The sequence below is a fragment of the Pelodiscus sinensis genome, chromosome 1 (genome assembly GCF_052426305.1).
Source record: "Pelodiscus sinensis isolate ZL-2025 chromosome 1, ASM5242630v1, whole genome shotgun sequence".
NCBI classification, from domain to species: domain Eukaryota; kingdom Metazoa; phylum Chordata; order Testudines; family Trionychidae; genus Pelodiscus; species Pelodiscus sinensis.
The window spans coordinates 22,801,494-22,821,583 of record NC_143052.1 but is presented as its reverse complement, the minus strand read 5'-3'; the positions used below and the strand labels follow the sequence as shown (position 1 = coordinate 22,821,583).

General features: G+C 45.0%; 1 pseudogene; it reads right to left on the bottom strand.

Moving 5' to 3' along the window:
* Positions 1-12,252: 12,252 nt before the first annotated feature.
* Positions 12,253-13,981, bottom strand: LOC102454960 (F-box/LRR-repeat protein 21-like; annotated as a pseudogene).
* Between the last annotated feature and the right edge of the window lie 6,109 nt (positions 13,982-20,090).

Sequence of the window (20,090 nt, the reverse complement as noted above, 5' to 3'; positions counted from 1 at the left end):
ACCCCCACAGTTTGGCCATCACAGCTAAGCCAATATCAGAGTGGATGGGAACTGGGATGGAAGAAAATTACAGATCGAATCTCACTAGTCTGGCTCTCTCTGGTGTGGCAACATCCGTGGTCCAGCATGATTTTAGGTATCCATAGGCCTGGCCTTAGGGCAAGGCAAGGAGGGCAGTTGCCCTGGGCCCTGAGCATTCAGGGCCCTGCACTGCTCAGTGCCCATCTGCCCGGCTGCTCACTCTCTGCGCTGGCTGGGAGCCACCTAACCATGCAGTGCATTCAACCACAGTGTGCCGCTTTGGGTCCCACAAACTCCTTGGCCAGTCCTGCTTAGCCGGATGTCCACTTATCATGGCCAAGTTTCCCACAATCCCGTAAAGCTTGTTTACAACCACCAGTCCTAGTTCTCAGTGTTCTGTGCTGTTATTTAACTCTAATTTACCCCCTAAATGTCTTCTAAGAGCCCAGTAAGCAGTGGAAGTGTTGGTACTGCTGCTAGACAATACTGACCTTCCATGGTCTGTCACGTTCTCTGGTTTGGCACCTTTGGTCAAGTCCCAAGGGTGCCAGGCTAGAGAGGTTCAACCTGTACTACTTCCCTGGAGCAAGGGGAGAATGAGAGAGGGAATTGTGCTTGTGAAAGGTTTCTCCAAGGTAAGTAGTGCATCCCTGGGTTAAGACAGTTTATGCACTCTCCTTGCTCAGGTGCCTACATGCGCACTCTGGTTCTAAGGCATTCCACACAAGGGAAGTGGCAAGACATCAAGAGATTTGAATGGAAGACCATTCTATTCAAAGGGCCAGATTCTTTCCCATACTGAATTATACTTTACTCTTCCATTGGTTCTACCTACTTCAAATGGAATTAGTGGCAGAATAAAATATTACTTGCCAAGGGTACATCTACACAGCAGCATTATTCCTTTGACTTCCTGCTGTGTAGACAGTGCAAAAAGCCGAGTTAAGCTATTTTGACTTAAGCTACGCAATTGACGTAGCTGGAGTTGCATCACTTAATTTTACTTTAGCCCTGCTGTGTAGATGTATCCCAAATATGGGCATCAGCATCTGGCCTTTCTTGTCTCTCTGGGCCAGATTGTACTATCTTTTTTCATTCTGAGCAGTTCCTTACGACACGCTATAGAGTGGAATTTCTATCCTTGACTATCAACTGTGCACTGTTTATACATAAAGTAGAGCTGATCAAAAATGTGGTGAGGGAACCACTTTCAATCCAAAAACATGGGTTTGGTGGCATTGATTATTTCATAATAACATTGATGTTATGTAATTGTTTGATGAAATATTATTAAACATTTCATTTTGTTTTGAGTTTATAGTATTGACTAATACAGGGGTTTCCAAACTTATTGACTGTCCAAGCTACATACAACAATCTTCAGAAGTATGAGAGCCAGGTTTGACTGCCAGAGCCTGAGGCTATAGCCTCATGGGAGATGTGCCCTGATGGGCTGAAGCCCCAAGACTCCACTCCTAGCTGGGAAGAAGTTGGAGGCAACGTGTGAGACAGGCAATGGGGGGCATGTGATCCCATGTGCCCCTCATGATTTTTGCAAGGGTTTGGTGTACCTGCTTGGTCTCATGTTGCCACCAGAACTCCTCCTTGCACGGCAGCTATGGGAGCCAGCAAAGCTGGGAACTGCTGTCGGGGGAGAGGCAACAGCAAACATTTTAACTGTAAAACAGCCGCCTGTGGCTCATGAAGCAGTTTGTCTACTCCTTGTCTGCATTGATAACAGAATAGGATCCATCCAATCAGCTATGAATGCAGGGGAAGGACCAATCAGGAAGAGGGCCATTTGGGGCTCTTTCTGACCAGCAACATCTGCTCTGCAAAAGAGATTGCCAACTTTCCTGACAGGATGCCATTCATGGCAATAGTGTCTGTCCGTCTGATCAGCAACCCTACCTGCAAAAACCCTGGACTCACTTTCATTTAAAAAAATCCACCCAGGTAGAGAGGGGACTACCAGCAAAGAAGGCATGTCCAGGAAAACCCAGATATATGGTAACACCAAAGTAAAAAGTCTCAGGCTAGCAATTTCTTATGATATCCACGACTACATGGAGAGGAAACTATCTAGGTTTTCTATTCATGTTTGTGCATTAACATATTTGATTGAACTAAAAATACTCTCAAAAAGAACCTTGCCAGATAGCATTCTTGTCCTTTTGCTTATCTTTTTTAATCAAAAGAGCAAACCTTGACTAGGGTGGAGGAAGATAGTAACATGATGCACCCATAAACACTTCCAGGGTTATTTTTTCATCCTTCATATTGTCTATGTAAACAGACCACTGAAAATCAATTAACTAAAAAGGTCTTTCATCATCTCTGGAATTCACATCAGTATTTACACAATGCTTCAATGAAGTGTCAGATTCCTGAAGAGTTAATTGAAATGTAGAAACTACTTTACACTGATTCAGCAGGCTTGGCGCCAAACTTCAAAGGAAACTCAATTTGCTTCTTGGTTATTTTATTTGTATGTTTTTAAGCAATTTTGCTGACTGCAAAGGAAGTGAAATATAGAAGACCCCCAGATCCAGTCAAAGTAAACATGGAGAGTCGCTAGTTTGTGGGGTTAAAAAAATTAAAAATCCCTTTTTATGGTTGCTTTTTATTTATTATTTTTATTTAATTTTTAAAAATGCATTTACTTATTATTTTACAGCAGCTTTTCAAATGAAACAAAACAAAGAAATGGCCCAGAGGTCTCTGAAAAATTTACCATGTATTAATCCCAGATTTGTTCTACTCAAAACACTACATTGGCATAAAAAATGGAGTATTTCCTCCAGGAACAATTCTGATCTAGGCCATTCTAAGACAATAGAAAGACTCTGATTGCCTTGTGTGGGCTTTGGATCAGTACCCTAGTGTAATGTTTATGTAGTTTATATACCTTAAGTATAGTAAGCTACTTGACACTCAGCACAATACAAAATGCTACAGGCCTTCACTGATTCATCAGCACTAGTGGGGCTAGACATGATTGCTTCTGGGTGTCCCCTTCAGCCATACATTTCTATGATTCCTTTATCTGTGTAGGGGTAAACTGAGGCAGACCATGGTATCTTGCTGAGAACTGAGAACTCAAATCCTAAATTTGAGGCCTGGAAAACACACAGACAAGCAGCTACCATGATCCTGGTTGCCCTGGCAACCACATTCCAAGAGGCCTCACTCTGATAAGGCCCTCTACAACAAACCACACGGGAGTTGTTTTCACTGTCTGCTTCATTCCTAGAAAATAAGCTTGGATCCCAAGGACTGCGCCAACCCAAGGCAATATCACCCCCGCAATAGACACATTATATTTCCAGCCAACAAAGTTGCCATCAAAATGTCTCTGTTTATGCTGGCTCATTTAGCTTGTTAGAAATATGTACCTGTATTATGGATAAGATGTTTTAATTGGCAATGGGTGGAGATACTGTGTAACCTTGTAGTTTATTGGCTTATGTGTTCATTATGCCTTGCTGCCAGAACCTATGAAATTGTTTCCACTCTGCCCATCTGTTGCCTATATAATCTAATGTATGTTTTGATTAAGTGAGTGCTCTCCAGGTTAACCCCTGGTTGGTACTCCACCAGCTCTGGTGTACAATAAATCCTCAGCTTGTTTTCACCTGCATCCACAGTGTGTCCAGAATTATTCCCTACAATCTGCTATCCTTTAGAAAGGTGGAGCCATTATAGAATGTCAGTGCAATGCCACATGCTTTTAGGTTATGTCGTGTAGCAGGTCCTTTTGACCACGGCCTCGCACGTATTACCCATACTGCCACACTAAAGCCCCTCACAAGACAAACACAGGCTGCTGAGGCAGATCCAGAGAAAGTGCTTGAAGTCCCTTGGGTGCTCAACACAGTTCTCAGTAAATGGAAGGAACATGGCAAGCACCCCGGCCAGACGCCTTCAAGCCTCCGTAAACGGAATTTCACTTGTCAAGCACCTGGGCTAAAAAGATAAGAGTAGGGACACAAGCTGTCCCATACACTAAGTTAATGAGCACTAAAAAAACAGGACAAGATAGGAATAAGAGAAATGAGCTGTCAGTTAACAAGCACCTGGAGCAGGGAAGCAAAAACATAGCTAGCTTTCACGTGTGCCAGTCATGTCTGCATCAGGCACTGACCACAACGCCCTGAGGCAGATGTCATGTCACAAGGAAATAACCTTAATATGGTACCGGATGTCAAAATTATAGTATAAAGCACCCTGATCCCTAAGCTCAGGGAGGTTCCGTATCAAAATAGAAGGCACGTCTCATCCAGCCTGGCTGAGAGGTTGCTCACCCAAGGCCGCCTCCCACCCACCGAATCACGAAAGGGTGTACGAATCTGGAGCATGGTACGTGTTATTTTTTGTCTGTGTATCGTAATTGTCACTGGGTTTGTAAGTAGTACTTAATATATTATTTATCAGCTTAGCAATAGTTAGTTGTATTGTATTAACCATATTGTATAATGGTACCACACTTAGGTCTAAATAAGAACTAGGAGTAGAATTGGGGGGTTGTTAAGTGAATAGGCAAACTAATAAGTAACTCTACCAGCTGTTCCAAGATAACCATAGAGGGATTGGCTGTAGGAGGAGTTTTTATTATTGTTGTATTGATTTTCTTTAATGTATGTTTTATGTGCATGGTACGTTGTCTTAAACAAATCATAGACAGTAATTTAGTATAATCAAATTGTAGTTAATAGAGTTTGTAATTGGTTAAGTACATTTAAGTTCGGGCTTTCCTCCTTCGTGGCCCCAGTCCCTTGCCACAAAAAGCTACCCCTAGACAATCTTTCAAGCCTATGGTTCATCTGGGTGGTGTTTGCAATTTGGCAAAATGTGAAAAAAGGTTTGTGGGAGATATTTTGAGGGACAGAACATTTTAAATCTGGCTGAGGAAATTGATTTAAATCTTCCAAAAGTTTCAGGTTTCATTTGTTGTGGATTGAGCTCCAGGTAGGCACTGGCTTTGAATAAGTATTCTATTGATCCTTGCTACAGGATGCTTGAAGTGAGAGTTATGTAGGGATAGTTATGTGGAAAGCAAAGATAATACATTCTGGTTTTTCTTCGACTGAAGAAAAGGAAAAATATTCTTTCCCTTTTATTGTTATTTATTGTTTGTATTACTATATCACCTAGGAGACCTTGTTCTAGATGGGAACCCTATACTACACATCAGTAGAATAAATTACTAAAATTTCCACTTTTCAGACATGTAGATTTTACCATTAAAGCTTTCAGGATAAGTGGAAAGCTGTAATTATATATTTCCTGGTATATTTAATCTTGTGTGGGTGTAAAATTTGCTTTACCTTTTCTCAACCTGTGATTCCTAAAAACTAGAAATGGAGTAATTAGTGTACTGTTATTGTATTCGTTTTTTACTCTTTTGTTTTTTATAAATGCAGGTTTAATTACCCAACTTGTATTTTTTAATAACTGACAATAAAGTGTAACTTTACTGTGAAAGAGTATTGTATATCTCTTTTACTCAACAGATCTGTTGTTTGGGAGTCAATTTACTTCAGGGATTAAGGCAGGGACTTTCAACATGGCACCAAGATCCCAATGAATTTAAATGAGATCTGTGGGCACATAAAGCCCTTAAGATCTTTTCAAAAAATCCCAACTCAGAGTAAGTTTTTACTGCTTTTTAAGTTTTTGTTAGCACTGCAGAAACATCACAATCAAGACTGACATTTATTGTATTCTCTCTGTGCCAACATTAGCAGAATTGCTTGTTTTCCAAGCAGTTCTATATCTCTGCAAACCAGAAAAGCAATGGAAATGAACAACTGTAACTAGGGACATATTCTAAGAGCATGTCTTCACTACAGGCTGTATCATCTTAATTTTATAGTGTGGACATGCCTGTACTAAGCTGTAACACTGGTGTAATATCTAGCATTCTCATGGGAATGATTGGTAATATTAATTAGTATTGGTAATGTTTTGCAATCCTTGCATGAAGAGATATATATGGTACAGTAATAAAGCACAAAATATTGTTATGATCTCAAGTCTTGTCAGCCAGCCAACACTAACTTGCTTCCTAAACGTATAAGCTAAAACTGTTAATAAAATAGTGAAATGAAAAATATTTTTGACAGAGCTCCCATTTGATTTATTTTGGTGCTCAATATAATGAACTGGTTATCTTAATTTTCAATGAATTAAAGTGACTAAAACTTTATCAGAACAGTTTATCAAGATGAATGATAAATAAGGTTATTAAACCTAATGTCCCTGCCTCATTTGCTTTTCACACATAAATTCACAAGAGCCAATGTGACATGGTTATTTAATAACATTATGCTAACAGCTATAAACACTATTTATAAAGCTGACATTTTTAAAAAATCTTAGAGCAAAATAAAACCCAAGCCAAACTCTGTAAATATGTGGGGGAGTCCACTCATCATAGAAACCTGTGGAAAATCATTGCATTGAGTAGGAGGGATGCGAACAAAGACACTGGGTGGATCAGCACTAGCAAAAAAGCCCAGATCTATTCAGCAGCTAGTGCAGTCAAAAGGCCAGCCACTAAAAACTCAGTGATTGTCTATACTGCGGAAAAGATCAACCCTCTGGAGGTTGATCTTCTAGTGTTTGATTTAGCGAGTCTAGAGTAGACCCCCAAAATCAAATGCTGAGGGCAGTGCCTGCTGGTGTTCTACGCTCCACATTCTGTGAGCAGTAAGGGAAACCAACAGGAGCATGTGCTTCTATCAGACGCTGCAGCAGCTTGGCTTAAGGTAAGCCAAATCCAGCTGTGCACTGTGTGTAGCTGGATGGCGTACCTTAAGCTGACCTGCCTGTTCTAGTGGCATATATCTACATAGTAGCGTTATTTTGGAATAACTGATGTTATATCAAAATAACAAAATGTGCATTTATACAGCAAGCCATTATTTCAAAATAATGTTGAGATGGAGAATTTCTTACTCCAACTCCTGTAACTCTTATTTCACGAGGAGTAAGGGACGTTGAAGAAAGAACGTTCTTCCTTCGACTTCCTGCTGCGTAGTCAGTGCCAAAGCCCAAATTAAGCTATTTCAACTTCAGCTACCTCTCCTTTCCTCTATTCCCTCCCTTCCCTGCAGAGACAATAGAACAAACCTTTTTTCTTTTGAAACAATAAACTCTGTGTGGTTTTTATTTGGGGTCAAAATAACTGGTGAGGGTCTGGGGAAAGAACCTGGGGGAGGGAAGTAGAGCAAGAGGAGAGAGGAGAGGAAGGAGGAGTGATGAGAACCTAGGAGGGATGAAGAGAGGCTCAGGGCTGGGGCTGGGAGTGTCCCCTGTTTCTGAAGGTCCCACCACCATGGGTGCGGGGGACTCAGCGACCATGGAGGAGGAGAGTTAGAGGAGAAGTGGGAGGAGCAGGAGTAGGATTAGGAGCAGGGGTAGGAGCAGCAGCAGGTGTGGGAGCAGGTGCAGGAGCAGGAGCTGGCAACATGCTGGCAACTAGGAATTGCATGTTTGTGCACATGTTGCGGCCCTGATCCAGCATCTCCTGCCAGGTATCTCACCACAGCTGGATGTCTTCCTTAAGCCTGCGGCCTATGGTCTGCTCCAGGGATCAGAGTGCCATGAGGCGCTCCCTCTGGAACTCAACCTTGGGTTTCCAGCACCTGCGGGTCCTTCAGGTTCGGGTGACTGCCCCGGGTAGTGTCAACCACCCCCCTCTTGCAACTGGCCCGGCTGTCGAGAAAAACAGAGATGGTGAATCATCTCAGGGGACACTGTGCCTGAAGCCTACGCCTCATCTCTGAGCCGAGAGCGAGAGTCCTCAGCTCAGATGAAGGCGATGTGCCTGGAGAAAGGCCATGTGCATTCTAGAGAGTGAAGCTTTGCCTACAGGGGCCCAGATGTCCCGGGGAGGGGGAGTCTCACCCTCACCCCCGTCCAGGGGACAAGCAGACATGGGAAGGTGCCAGCCAGACTGGGATCCTGTGGGCTGGTGGGGGTCTCGGAGTAGCTGAGCTTCTCTCCGTGACACATGCCCACCAGGTCCAGCAGTGGAGATGTCCTACAGGGAGAGAATTTGTATCCCTGCCCGCTCAGGGAGAGGTGGGCAGGGTGTTGGTGGGGAGGTGCGTGTGAGCAGCAGACACTCCTGTACCTCACCATGCTGATCCTGGGAGTGGACGCTGCCCCAAAAGTGCGGGCATCCCCATGTGCCGTGTGCAGCACTGCTGAGAGTGTATGTGTGTGTGTCCATGTCTCCAGCCACCTTTTAGTGGTGGCTGGTAGAGGGAGGGTGTCCCACCAGGAGGGTGTCCCACTCTGGTGTCAAGACTGTCACAGGCCTCTCGAGATACCTTGTGGCCAATAGCACAAGGGTCCACTAGTGCAGCCCGCTGGGGCTGTGTGAGCTGCACTGTTGCTTCATGTGCACAGGCTGCTGCACAATCCCCAGGCTGCAGAGGCCTAGAAAGGAGAGCACCTCAGCCCCTCGCCTCCCGCACCCTGCACCCTGTGTGCATAGGGAATGTGATGGCACTCACCTATGGATTCCCTGGCCTCGGTCAATGCTTGGGTCACATCCAGAGTGTGGGGTACCAACTCCAGGGTCTGGAGGGTGACGGTGCTGGCCTCGTCCAGCTCCTCCTCTTTCTCCTCCTGCTTCTTTTCTCTGTCCCACAGGAAGGCGACAACGGGCATCTCGAGCCCCGAGTCCACAACCGGGGGAGGGGAGGGATGGCCCTGCCCCCCAGGATGCAGTCTAGGTCTTCAGAGTAGGGGAAGGTGTGGGGTTCTGCCCCAGAGCAGGAGCTGTGCTCTTGCTTCCTGGTACAGGCCTAGTGGACCTCTTTGACTTTTATCCACACCTACTCCTGTTTGTGGATGTGACCTTTGGTGGCCAGGCTGTGGCCATCCGGCCATAGACATCCACATTCCTGCATCTGGTGCAGAGATCCCGGAGGTTTGCCTCCTCGCCCCAGACCTCAATGAGGTCCAGGATCTCTGCACCAGCCCAGGAAGGGGCACGCCTCTTTCAGGCCCAGGCAGGCTCCTGGGAGCTTCCTGACTGCTCCCTGGGAACAGTGGAGGACTGGCTGGAAGCAGCAGACTGGCTCATTTTTCAAAAAATCTAGGCAGTGGCAGCTGCTGGGTGGTTGAGGGCTGTCAGGGCCTGCTGTGTGCCACAAGCCCTTTTCCCTGAGGTTCCAGCTTTAAGGGCTCCAGGGGAAGAGAGGACTACAGAGTCCTGCTGAGTGGAGACAGAGCAGCCAGCAGGGCACCTTGGGAAGGGCTGGAGGCTCCTTCTTACAAAATAACTGCAACTGCCTTGTCTACACAGCCCCTATTTCAAAATAGCTATTTTGAAAGAAGTGTTATTCCTTGTAGAATGAGGTTTACCAATGCTAAAATAAGCCATCCGTAATTTTGGAATAATTTCAAAATAACGCTATTGCTGTGTAGACACTCGCATAGTTAGTTTGGAATAATGGCCATTATTCTGAAATAACTTTGCTGTGTAGACATACCTCAGGAGAGCTGTCACTTCCTGTAGCTGCTTGCTAAAGCTAGCTGAGACTCGTGCTTAAAGGAGCTCCTCACTACAGCCGTGTCTCACACACCACTTCTTTACTGTCTTCACCATCATGGAACACCAAACTCATGCCCTTGCCGATGTCACAGCACTTCAAGATCTTGAGCCTCGTGCTGTGCCTCAAGGCACAGTTCATCCACACTTCAGGATCACAATGACTGGCCCGCACCAGAGGACCTCTTCACCCAAGCCCTGGTGCTCATGATGCACCAAATTTCCCTCCATCCCCTGCACACGGTGGAACACCGCATCTGGCATAGGGAGACCGGTTCCAACGGGTGGGACTGCATTGTCCTGTAGTGATGGAACAACCAGAAGTGGCTTCCAGAACATCCACATGTGGAAGGTCTCCTTGGATCTCTGCAAGTGGATCTCCCCTACTCTCAGGCAATGGGACACCCTCATGCGATCTGCCACTCCCTACAGAAATGCATTGCCATTGCCCTCTGGAAGCTCGCCATGCTTGCTACTGCTCCATAGGGAACCAATTTGGTGTGGGAAAATCCATGGTCAGGGCCGTGCTCATGCAGATTTGACTTTTATTATTTTATTAAGAAGGTGGTGAAGTGCTGGCATGGCTTCCCTAAGGAGGTAGCAGAATCTCCATCCCTAGAGGTTTTTCAGTCCCAGCTTGACAGAGCCCCGGCTGGGATGGTTTAGTTGGGATTGGTCCTGCTTTGGGTAGAGGGTTGAACTCAGTGCCCTTCCGAGGTCTCTTCAAACCTTATGATTCTATGTTTCTATGATTCTATAGTGGTCAAGGCCATCAACACCATCCTGCTGCAGAGGATCATCACCTAGGGGAACAAGGACCCCATCATCACTGGCTTGCCTCCATTGGCTTCCCCAACTGCTGGGGAGCCATTGACGGCACCCATATCTCCATCCTGGCCCCTGACCACTGTGCTTCTGACTGCATCCACAGGAAGGGTACTTTTAGATGGTGCTACAAGCCCTCATGGACCACAAGGGACAGTTCATAGACATTTATGTTGGATGGTCGAGGAAGGCATGTGATGTCCATGTATTCCAGAACTGAAGCCTGTTCCACAAGATGCACACCGGCACTTTTTTCCTGATGGTATCATCAGGTTCAGGGACATAGACATGCTCATGTGCATTCTGGGCAACACAGCCTATTCCTTGCTCCCTGGCTGATGAAGCCCCACATGGGCCACCTGGACCCCACCAAAGAGTACATCAATGCCAGGCTCAGCAGATGCCACATGGTGGCCAAGTGAGCCTTTGGCTGCCTAAATGGGAGGTTCAGGAGTCTCCTCACCCACTTGGACCTCAGTGACAGAAACATCCCCTATGTGGTGGCAGCCTGCTGTGTGCTTTACAACATCAGTAAGACCAGGATGCCTGACACACACTTGCCCAAACAGATTTTCTATGCTCAGCTGAGGACCGGAATGAGGCCTCGGAGCAGGCAGAGGAAGTGCTACAGGGATGTCCTGAAGAACACCTTGATAAAGTGTGGCATTGATGCTGACACCTGGGAGAGGCAGCTGAAGGATTAGGTAACCTGGAGGACCACTATCAAGAACTGTGCCCAACACTTTGAGATCAAGCAATGTCTCCATGAAGATCAGAGAATCTGACGTAAGGACTATGCCCAGGCCTTGTATTGGTGCTGCGGGTGTTGGTGGCGATGGACATAGAGATCTCAAATGTAGAACAAGTAATCAGTAAGTGATACATCCCCAGTTGCCCATTCCCAGCTTCTGGCAAACAATGACAGGTCCAAACTGTCTTCATTCCATACAACCCATTTCAGAAAAATCCTCAGTATCTTTTGGCCCAGAACAATCTCAAAGTGCACAATGCAGCCAAGGAGATAGGAGCACCATCATTACCAGGTGATGTCAGAGATGGATTGGCCATGTGCTTTGGATGCAAACTAATTCCATCGCCAGAATAGCACTAAGCTGGCTACCTGAAGGAAAGTGAAAATGAGACTGAAAACAAGAAGGTGAAGAGCTGTGGAAGCTGAACTGGAAAACATGGGGCACAGGTGAGAAACCATCGAAAGACTTGCCAGAAGCAGAGAGGGGTGGAGGAGCTTCACCACTGTCCTAAATGCCAGAGGTGTAATGGGAACATGATAATGATGATGGTGATGATGAATATTTCAGATTACTATTATGGTACAAATAATTTATTCTACATGTTCAATTAAAAATATTATTAGTGAGAAACTGGAGAATGTAAGATTGCAAATAAAACAGTTTACCTGAACGTTCCAGACATCTTTTAACTCCCCATGAAGCAGGCAAGCATCATACTCCCTTTAACCACACTACCAAGACTAACAGTCCGAAGCCAGGAAAAGCCTTGTACTAACTGTGTTTAATGGAACAATTTAATTAAACAGAAGCCAAATGAATGTGCTTAATTTAATTGGAGGAAGAAACACCTCTAACCCACAGACATCCTTTCAAAGTGTCTACCGTTAAGTATACTATATTCTATTTTCTAATTTAGTCTAGCATTGCCACCCTTGAGCGCTTTGCTTTTGCCTCTATGCAGTTCATTAAGCTTAGGAAATTGAAATTTTTAAGTGGTTTTGATGCTTCTTTTTTCTAAGTCCTTTTTTGCATTGAAAGCAACACCTTGATGCGATTTTGACCAGATTAATATTTTCTGTAGCTATTTTACCAGGTAGGTCTCATGTCAGGGAACCACATTCTTCCACAGTATGTGGAGACTTCTGAATAAATCTGATTAAGGTTATAATCATTATCTGAAATTAATAGTTCCTTCATAATAGAAACCAAGGTGAGCCTGGCTCATGCTTCTTTACAAACTCAATAAAATCTCTGCATGTAGCCTCACATTCACCAAATCCCAAGGCTGTTAGAGTCTTACAGCATTTAGTAATGCAAATGAGTTCATCATTCAGTGGCTGAAACCCATTAGCACACACCACCAGTTTGATCAACCTGGAGTAGTTCATTCCAATTTGCTTTGCTTACTGCATGACCAGTGTAAAGGTGTGTAACAGGAGTTTTCTCTTTGAAAAATGTATCAAATTCCAATTTGTATAAAAAGTAAATCACAATTTTGACTTTATGGATGTGCTTAGTGCATCTCAAACTTGCTTTTTAATTGCATGAAGTTTAGTTTGTCTTAAATTTTCACTCACAGCATCTATGCAAAGATGTTCAAGGTTAACATGTTTCTTATGTGAAAGCAATATGTAATCATTACAAGTCAATTGCCTAAGGCCATGACACGGGACACCCACACAAATAATTTAGCAGGTGACACATGAAGACAGCTGTTCATTTTTAGCAGTTTTATAGGATCACTATTATTGGAAACAAGACCTGTCAAGAATGGATCATCAACAGGAGTGTCATCAATTTTGATGGATGATAATGCCTTGGAGTTTACAAAACCATTGTCAGAAATGATGTAAAATGAGCCTTGGAGACTCTCATAAAACTTGGTTTCACTGCTGAAATCAAACCTAATGTCTGGATGAAACAATTCACCAGTTGAGAAAGGATGGCACAGGCAGCTTCTGCATACACAGTACTATCAACCTTGAAATTGAAATACTGCAGATGATCCACATGTCTCTTGATGATTTGCTGAATGATATCAGGGTGAGTGGAATTTAAATAAGAAGTAAGTGGTCCAGTAAGTCCAAATCCAAATTTCCTCCACAAGTGAGAGTGTAATGGTCCACCCACTGGTGAGTGCCCTACTGCGGCAAAGTGGCACTGTGCAGGGTCCTTGCCTGGTTGGTTTGGTCACCCTCAAAGTCCTGGAACCAGGGCCTAACTAGCCCTGTCCACGGTGCTAATGAGTCTCTGCCTGTGGCTGGTCTTGAGTAACTTGGTCTGGGTCTTACCCAGATCTAGGTTCAGCTCACACTGGGAGCTAACCGTAATGCTGATCTCCCAGTCAGGGTATAGACCTGGCAGGGTCAACCTCCTGAAGGGAACTGCCAGGCCCCATCCCTGCAGTTTCTTTTATACCCCTCTGCTGGGTCCTGATTGGCTGCCACAGAGACAGCCACGCTATAGTGCCTGGAGGACCTCTTCTCCGCTCCTCCTCGTGAGTGGAGGAGGGATGTGGCAAGGCCACTGGCCTCCTCTAGGGAGTGTTGGGGCCTAATCCAGTCCATCACAGAGAGATATGAAAACCTTTGGCAAACATAGGATTCCCATGCTTGATCTACTAAAATATTTATCTGAAAAATATGTGAAACTACATGGTGAGGCAAGATTCCCCAGTTCAATAAGATTTGTAGGTGAGACTTGCCAAATGCTGATGTTTAGATAACAGATTTTCTGTGGGGCGGGGGGTGGTTGTACGTTGTGGTGTTTGTAGAACTAGGTTCCCAATTTTAACAGGCCTCCTGATTCTCTTCATTCTGAGAGCAAACAGTTTCAGGTACTGGAGTAGTGTGACATAATTAGGCTACAAAGTGTTCTGTACATTTTCAAGTACACTAGATCACTGAGCAGGCATGGGTTACATTATTAAATCAAAAGTTGGGAGTTCTTTTGTTTACAAAACATGAGCCTCCCTGATGTCCATGGACATCTGGTTAATGTGCCCCTCATCCCGAAGGGCCATTGATGGGGTTTCTATAGGTCATTTATCTTCTACAAGTCTTCTCAGGGGCATGCCTGCCAATGAGGGGGGATGGAGAAAGGGGCAGCTGCCTCAGGGCCCAGCGATTCAGAGGAGCCCGGGCTCTTGGCCACTGCTGCTGCTATTGTGGCAGTGACAGCAGTCAGAGCTCTAGGCCCTTTAAATGGCTGCCAGCATGCTGCACCATGTGCTAGGGCTTTGAGGGCTGGGGTGAAAGGTCAATGCCATGCTCCAGGTGGCGCTGAGGACTGGCTAGCCCTGACCCTGCCCATTCAGCCTGGGGCCCTGACCCTTATAAAAGGGAAGAACCAAGTCTCCTCACCTTGCCCAGGGGCCTGCAGAGGCTGTCGAATCCCCTGCTTAGGGATAAAGGCCTGGACTCTACTGCAGCAAGAAGAGGGTTTAACTCCGGGTTTAAGGCTGAGGCCAGTTATTGGCCCACTGAGCCAACTGGAATGCTGCATCAGATCTGCCATTTTGGTTTTTTTGGGGGGCGGGGGGGAAGGACTGTTGATTTTCACTCCCTGTTTGCCTGGCTGCTTTCCCAGAGAGATGGGGATGAGGTTGATCACAAGTGCTCCTTCCCAGCCCACCATAATGTTGCATAAAAAAAGCCTCCCTCTGAGCTTACTTGATTTTACACATGCATTTTCTGGAAATACACTAAACTGTAAGGTCTAAGGTTTTAAACTGCAACTCATTGTAATCTTTGTCAAACTTTGCAACTTATTGTAATCGTTACAAAACCTTGCAACTGTGTAACTCTCCGCAACTTTGCTTTATACGTTCAGAAACTTACTGCAAGCTGCAACTTTGTAATCTTTGTAACTCTCAGCCACCTTGCTCGTAACTTGCATTCTAAACTGCAATCTCTCCTGAGTGATGAAGGGGTGTGTGTGTGTGTGTGTGTGTGTGTGTGTGTGTGTGTGTGTGTGTGTTTAGTAGGAGTTACAAGGCTGAGGCACACATGGAGTACATGATGATGAGTCATCAAAGACTGCTGCTTTGCTGGATAAAGGGAAGTCTGGGCATGCTCCCTAGTGATGTGGTAAATGAGTCACAGGAGCCATACAGACACAATATAAGGAGAGAGAGCATGTGGCAGAAGCCCCTCTCTTTTTCCTCCTCCTGAGAAGCTCTTCTTTCTACAGCCAGTGCCTTTCCTGATCAGCTCCCCAGCCATGATAAACAGGCCCTCCAGAATCTACATGCCTTGGCACCATCTGTAACCCATATGACTGTATAAGTGTGTGAGTGCCTGAGGGCAGGAATGAATGTGTGTGAATGAGTGAATGAATGGAGGTGTGTGTGTGCTTGCTTGTTTGTGTGTGAGAGAGAGAGATAGTCCGTTCCATCTTTAGTTTAAACCTTTGGTGGCAACTCTATCTTCTTCAGTCAAGCAATAAACACATGCTAGTGTAACCCTGGGTGGTCTCCAGTGGGAATATTTTGGGGTAACACATATTTCCTTGTCACTTCTGGGAGGGTTTTTTTCCTACGAGCCCAGACGCCTTTAGGCTATGTCTACACTACAGAGGGTTTTAAAAAAACCCGCCATTTTTCCGAAAAACTTCACTCATGTCCACACTACTATCATGTTCTTTTGGCAAAAAATCGAAAGAACAGAGGGCTTTTTCTGACATTCTATGAGGAATGTCATAGTAAACCTCGTAGTAAACCTTTTTCTATGAGGAAGAAGCCATTTGCGTGTGTGGACGGGGAAACGGGAGATATTTTGAAAGAAGAGGAAAAAGCGCAGGTGACCTGATGGCCACTTCATCCACAGTAATCACAGCTGAAATGCGAGATAGCATCCATTCAGTGTGGATGCTATCTTTCGAAAAAGCAGATCACTTTTTCGATGCACTTTTGTTGTATGGATGCTCTCTTTCAGAAGAAGCTTTTTCGGAAGATCTCTTCTGGAAAAGCTTCTTCTAAAAGGGTACATCTAAACTACATGGCTCCGTCGACGGAACCATGTAGATTTGTTGTTTTGGCAAAGGTAAATGAAGCCACGATTTAAATGATCGCGGCTTCATTTACATTTACATGGCTGCCACGCTGAGCCGACAAACAGCTGATCAGCTGTTTGTCCGCTCAGCACGCTAGTCTGGACGCTCCCCTGCCGACATCAAAGCCCTTTGTCGGCAGCCCCGGTAAACCTCGTCCCACGAGGAATAACGGGGCTGCCGACAAAAGGCTTTGATGTCGGCAGGGGAGCGTCCAGACTAGCGCGCCAAGCGGACAAACAGCTGATCAGCTGTTTGTCAGCTCAGCGCAGCAGCCATGTAAATGTAAATGAAGCCGCGATGATTTAAATCGCGGCTTCATTTACCTTTGCCTATGTGTCTAATCTACATGCCTCTGACGACAGAGGCATGTAGTCTAGACACAGCCCAAGAAACCTGCTGTCTAGACGTAGCCTTAGTTTCCTTTATTGTGGGGGCAAGGAGGCCTGCTGACTTTGGTGGGTATGCATGCAGGTGGCTCCTCCCAATGCTGCTACAGATATTTTTGGGTTGGAATAGGAAGGTACAGGTTTCCTTTCTCCTCTCTCCTGCTAGGTTAAGTCTACTCCAGGTCTGAGGAATCTGCAGCCACTGCTGCTGTGTCATCTGTCTTTTCCTCTGCCATGATATACAAATCTCCGTGCAAACCAGGGCTAGACGTGGTCCCTACATTTCAAAGCAATGAAAATATAATTTGTCTATCTATTCATGAAAAAGGGAGTGTAGGATATATGAATGATGCCACACTTTGGAGAGATTTATGACCACATTTCTTATGACTGGTAAAAATACATTCATATTTTAATTAACTATGTAGTGTGCACACATGGGAAACTAGAATCAGAATGGCTCATAGAATCATAGAACTGGAAGGTATTTTGAGAGGTTCATTGAGTCCAGTCCCTTGCTCCCATGGCAGGACCAAGCACCGTCTAGAATAGATCATCCCTGACAGATGTCTATCCAACCTGCACTTAAACATCTCCAGGGATGGAGATTCCACAACCTCCCTGGGCAATTTATTCCAGTGTTTAACCACTCTGACAATTAGGAAGTTTTTCCTAATCTCCAACCTAAGCCTCCGTTGCTGCAATTTAAGCCCATTATTTCTTGTCTTATCATCAGAGGCCAACGAGAACCATTTTTCTCCCTCTTCCTTGTAGCACCCTTTTGGATACTTGAAAACTGCTATCATGTCCCCCCTCAGTCTTCTCTTTTGTAAACTAAATAAATCCAATTCTTTCAGCCTTCCCGCATAGGTCATGTTTTCTAGACCTTTAATCATTCTCGTTGCTCTTCTCTGGACATTCTCCACTTTCTCCACATCTTTCTTGAAATGTGGTGTCCAGAACTGGACACAATACACCAATGGGGGCCTAATCAGCGCAGAGTAGAGTAGAAGAATGACTTATCCTGTCTTACTCACAACACACCTGTTAATGCATCCCAGAATCATGTTTGCTTTTTTTTGTCACAGTGTCACACTATAGATTCATGTTTATCTTGTGGTCTACTATGACCCTTAAATCCCTTTCATCAGTACTCCTTCATAGACAATCACTTCCTATTCTATATGTGTGAAACTGATTGTTCTGTCCTAAGTGGAGTACTTTGCATTTGTCCTTATTAAACTTCATCCTGTTTACCTTCAGACCATTTTGCTAGTTTGTCCAGATCATTTTTAATTTTGACCCTCTCCTCCAAAGCACTTACAACTGCTGCCAGCTTGGTATCATCTACAAACTTAATTAGCATACTCTTTATGCAGTCATCTAAATCATTGATGAAGATATTGAACAGAACTGGTCCCAAAACAGCTCCTTTATGGGCCGTATTGTCGGCAGATGTAAACAGCAGAGATGGCTGGGAATTTGTTTAACTGGTTTTTAATTAGAAAATGCTGCTTAATCAAAGACAAAACTTTTTTGGGGGGAAAGAGCCAGTTTCAACATATTTCTTGAATCAATTTTTTTAAACAAAGTTTTGATGTTGAATTGAAAAATTTTGGTTTTCCAGTATGGAATAAATTTATGTTTATAAAAAATTAAGGTAGTTATAGTTTTTTAAAAAGATAGAAATAAAAAGAAAGCATTGATTAATCATTATGAAATCTAGATTTTCATTTTACAATGAAAGGGCAACCAAAATGATTAGAGGTTTGGAACGGGTCCCACATGAAGAGAGGTTAAAACGACTGGGACTTTTCAGTTTAGAAAAGAGGAGACTGAGGGGGGATATGATAGAGGTATATAAAATCCTGAGTGGTGTGGAGAGGGCGGATAAAGAAAAGTTATTTATTAGTTCCCATAATAGAAGAACTAGAGGACACCAAATGAAGTTAATGGGTAGCAGGTTTAAAACTAATAAAAGAAAGTTCTTCACACAGCGTGTAGTCAATCTGTTGATGAAGATATTGAACAGAACGGGTCCCAAAACAGGCCTCTGTGGAACCCCACTTGTTATGCCCTTCCAACATGATTGTGAAATGTTAATAACTGTTTTCTGAGAATGGTTATCTAGACAGTTATGCACCCACTTTATAGTAGCCTCATCTAACTTGTATTTCCCTAGTTTATTGATACGAAGGTCATGTGTGGGTCATAGGTAATATATGTCTAAAAGTTAATCTTCCTTAACTAGGGTATGTCTACACAGCAAGGTTATTTCAAAATAACAGCCGTTATTTCGAAAAAAACTTTTACCAGTGTCTACAAAGCCAACCCACTATTTCAAAATTATATCGAAATAGTGGAGGACTTATGTTGAAATTGGTAAACCTCATTCCACAAGCAATAGCACCAATTTCAAAATTGCTATTTTGAAATAAGTGCTGTGTGGATGCTTATTTCGAAATAGGGAGCCTCCAGCCCTTCCCAGGGTGCCCTGGTGGCCACTCTGGGCACAACCAAGGAAACTCCTCTCCCTCCTCTCCTCCCTGGAGCCCTTCAAGGGGTAGACTCTGGCCACAGTGCCTGTGCCAGCTCCAAGCCTGCCAGCCCAGAGCCAGCAGTCGCTGCACCTGATCCAGTGGCTCCAGCATGATTCAGGAAGCCAGTGTCAGCCAGCCCTGCACCGCTCCCCGGGACTAGTCTGCCAACTCCCAGGAGCCTGCCAGAGATTGGAAAAGGCGGGCTGCTGCCTGGTCCAGTGCGGAGATCAGGGACCTAATTCAGGTTTGGGGGGATGCCTCCAATGTCCATGATCTCAGCACTAAATGGAGGAATGCAACCGTCTACAGGTTGCCAGCCTGGCCACCAAAGTCCACATGCAAACCCAGAAGCAGGTTTGCATGAAAATAAAGGAACTGCGGCAGGCGTATGCCAGGGCCACAGGGGGCAGGCCCCAAGCAACGGCAGGCCCAGACCACCTTCTTTCCCCAGTTTCATTCCTCCCCACCCCAGCTTTGTTCAATAAAGAGGCTTAGTTGTAATGAACACGTGTGTCTTTTATTGTATAGAGGGAAGGGGGGCTAGGAAGGGGTAAGTGGAAGGATTTGAGGGAGGAATGAGGCACAAGCCCCCAGTGGGGCACACCAGGGAGACTGTTACTGCCTGCAGAATGTGCTGCCAAGCTCGCAGCAACATGTTCAGGAGAAGCACCAGAGTGCCCAGGGGCGGCTCCGGCTCCATGCTGCAGAGTGCTGTAGTGTCCTGAGTAAGGGCAACCAGAGCACACAGAGAAAAAAATTCTTTGCCATCCCTCAGTGAGGTAGGCAAGCAAGCAGGGAAACCTTAGAACTGGCTATCCGGGAGGGTCCTTTTAAGCACAGGTCTCAGATAGCCTCAGGCAGCAGCCACACAAGGTAACTCCTGACCTGATGCCCTGCCAGAACTGGTTCCGGCCAGCCTTAAATGCGATTCAGTGTCCTATCAGTG